The sequence below is a fragment of the Notolepis coatsorum genome (assembly GCF_963971535.1).
Source record: "Notolepis coatsorum genome assembly, chromosome: 1".
Taxonomy (NCBI): Eukaryota; Metazoa; Chordata; class Actinopteri; order Aulopiformes; family Paralepididae; genus Notolepis; species Notolepis coatsorum.
In genome coordinates this window covers 44,725,148-44,728,126 of record NC_140165.1, presented here as the reverse complement: position 1 = coordinate 44,728,126, position 2,979 = coordinate 44,725,148, and the positions used below count along the sequence as shown (strand labels likewise).

General features: G+C 40.3%; 1 protein-coding gene across 1 annotated transcript in view; it reads left to right on the top strand.

Moving 5' to 3' along the window:
* The first annotated feature begins 1,768 nt into the window (after positions 1-1,768).
* Positions 1,769-2,979, top strand: part of slitrk6 (SLIT and NTRK-like family, member 6) — a 33,817-nt gene continuing 32,606 nt past the window's right edge. Inside the window, exon 1 of the mRNA XM_084324722.1 lies at positions 1,769-2,269. The gene's annotated coding sequence lies outside the window, so the exon portion shown is untranslated. The remainder of the gene's footprint in view (positions 2,270-2,979) is intronic.

The following is a 2,979-nucleotide window of genomic DNA, read 5'->3' as shown; positions in this document are numbered from 1 at the left end:
TACATACAGACTGTACTTAAACTGTGCGTAGGGCAGAATATATAGTATCTACTAAATGCTAATGAAACAAGTAACTAGAATATATTAAGCCTATACTGTTCATTAGACACGTAGGCCATACTGGCACACACACAATACTTGTTATGGAATATTAATGCAGTCTATTTCCACCGATTAGTTTTAGTTCTTATTTATTTATTTATCCACTGTCATTTCAGTGTTGGTGTATAGGCTATATAGTGTATTTCAATTTAAGTTTAATTGATTAATGATATATTCGAAGGAATGCAGGTTTATAGCTATATCAAACAAAGGTCTGTCCCATTGTATACCATTAAAACAGATATGTAACAAATAAGAAATACAAATTGCACAGGCATTAAATAATTATTTTTTTCAATCATTTCACAATAATTGTATAATTGTGTTTGAATATCTGAGTAATTAAAGTAATTATACATTTGTCCAACATAGCTGGTTCAGATATGGTTAATCCAGCTGCCCTGTGATCAGATGCATCCATATAATTAATTTTTCCGACATCAAATGCGTAATTTCTTATCGTACAAATATTGTCATATTTATTTTAATTATGATTAAGTAATTAATTCCAAGGAGGCCTGTAGCGTTGACATGAAGGCATCACTATGAGAACACAGTCTGTCAAGTTAATACAATTTTCAATTAGTCAATCAATCATAAGTGTGCTCCTCAGCACTCTTAAATCTGCTCACAGCCACGCTCAAATCTGATCTCAGGAAAATTTGGGGAATCGCCCTACCAGCCCTAATATGTCTTAAATGGGCAGAAATCTGCCTAAGAGGACATTTTTGGTCGTAAATCCGTTCGGGAATGAGACCCAATGATATGATGCAGATGAAAAACAGCAATATGGATTGCAATAGGGATTTCTATTTTTGTTTAACCTTTATTTACCCAGGGTAGGTTCGCTGAGCACATGCTCTTTTTCAGCTACGCCCTGCTTCACATTCACACAGTTCCATTCACACCTGGGAGCTGCCCAGTACAACCACAGTCGACACCATTGGCCACTGAGCAACTCCACTGGAGCAGTTGGAGGTTAAGTGCCTTGCTCAAGGGCACTTCAGCGGCAGATTTTTCCTGCCGGACCCGGGGATCGAACCGGCGACCTTCCGGTCACAAACCCGCTTCTCTAACCATTAGGCCACCGCTGCAGTGTCTTCCAATGATATCACCCGAGGACAAATTCATTATTTTTTTGGGTGAAGTTTCTTTTGACGATATAATGTGGGGTATATATTTGCATACATTATTTATAGTTTGCTTTAAAAATGGGTTATTTGTAACTTAATTGTGAATTGGAAAATTGCCTGTTTGAATGAATTACCTATAGCCATAGCCTACTGTTTTCATGCATTTTTTTTCATAAATTATTAACTTAACCTTTTACAGTCACAAAATACTGCAGAGCTGCAGTCAGATAATGCAACATTATCTCAATTCTTATTAATTTTTCTTTTTTTTGTAACGGCGCTACATTCTATCACCGATTGCACCTTTAACACAAAATGTATTTATTTAAACACGTACTTTGGCGGAACAGTGTTGGTATCTGTTAACTAAACCCCCTATAATAGCCGACGCGTTCCTCTCTAGTGTGAGCTCCTTCGAGGTTCTCCGAGGGGAGGAGCTGTCGATTAGACAACACTGCTGCGGAGCTCCTCTCCTCTCTATATCATGCAAAGTGCACAGGACCTCCAATATCACGGATTGCTGTCTAACCGAACCGTGCGCGCACGCAGAGCCGGAGCAGGAGCCGTGCGTGTCTCTTTCATCCCAGGACGAGACTCGAGAGGACCAGCCAAGAATGGCAGAAGAATGCAGGCTATTATGGATCTTTTTAGTTTTGTTCAAGTGTCCGAAACCGGCACGGTCGTTAATTAATCAACCAGAGTAATTAATAATAATAAAGAATAACATAAAGAGAGGAGATCAGGGACCAGGACGGTCTATGGAATAACACACTGGGACACTGTCGGACTCTAAACCTGTGGATCCGAGACAAGAAGAAGGGACCATAAGGCAGACTGTGAAGTTGTATTTACATTTTTAAATTTTTTTGGTAGGTGACATCCTATGTCTTCTACATGAGAGAAAGTGTCTCGGATCAGGAGTTCGATCCCCCGCTCACTTCAATGCGTCTGATCCCCGTACCTCCCGATGGACCGAGCCGCGCTGTAGAGTTTGGAGTATTATAGCCAGTCTTCTTTTTTCACCCGTCTAGCCGGTAAGTAGTTAATTGGTCATTTAGATGAGTGGGCTATGTGATACATGGCGACCCATTATGTACTTGAAATGAGTTGGTTCTTCTCTATAGTGACTTGTTTTTGGTACCCGGACCACCAGCTTATGGATCATAATAATGCCTCCGCGTATCTCTTGCGAAACAGCCCTCCTCAGTAGACCCAGGTGTCCGTGGGCATGCTCCAACAAGACGTGGGAGAGGGCTGTGGTTTCCACAGTTTCGACTACTGTGTTGGTTCTAGACTTCTAGTATCAAGAGGATATTATTATTCGTGTAGTGACGAGGTGAGGGCTGCCAAATAGCGTAATCGATGCGCACTGACTCGTCTACTTGTGCATATTATTATTGTACCCTGTTTGAGTTACATTTCAGTTACTGCGCAAATTGGGTATATAGGCCTATAGGCTATTTCAACCTATATAGCCTATACACCTGGCAGGTTGAGTATTTGATCAGATTGAAAACGAAATGGTTGGAGAGATGTCTAGAGATCTCTATAAAATAAATCCTTAGCTAACAGGGTAAATGATTTAGGGAAAGGAGGTGCAGGCTACAATAAATAATGTTAAAGGACCACCCAACATTATGGCAAATGCGCTTATCATCTTCTTCAGAGTCAGACAGGAAGATAGATACCAATTTGCTGCAAGCAATAGCCTAGTTTAAATAGTTTTTTTTGCCAACAGCTAGGC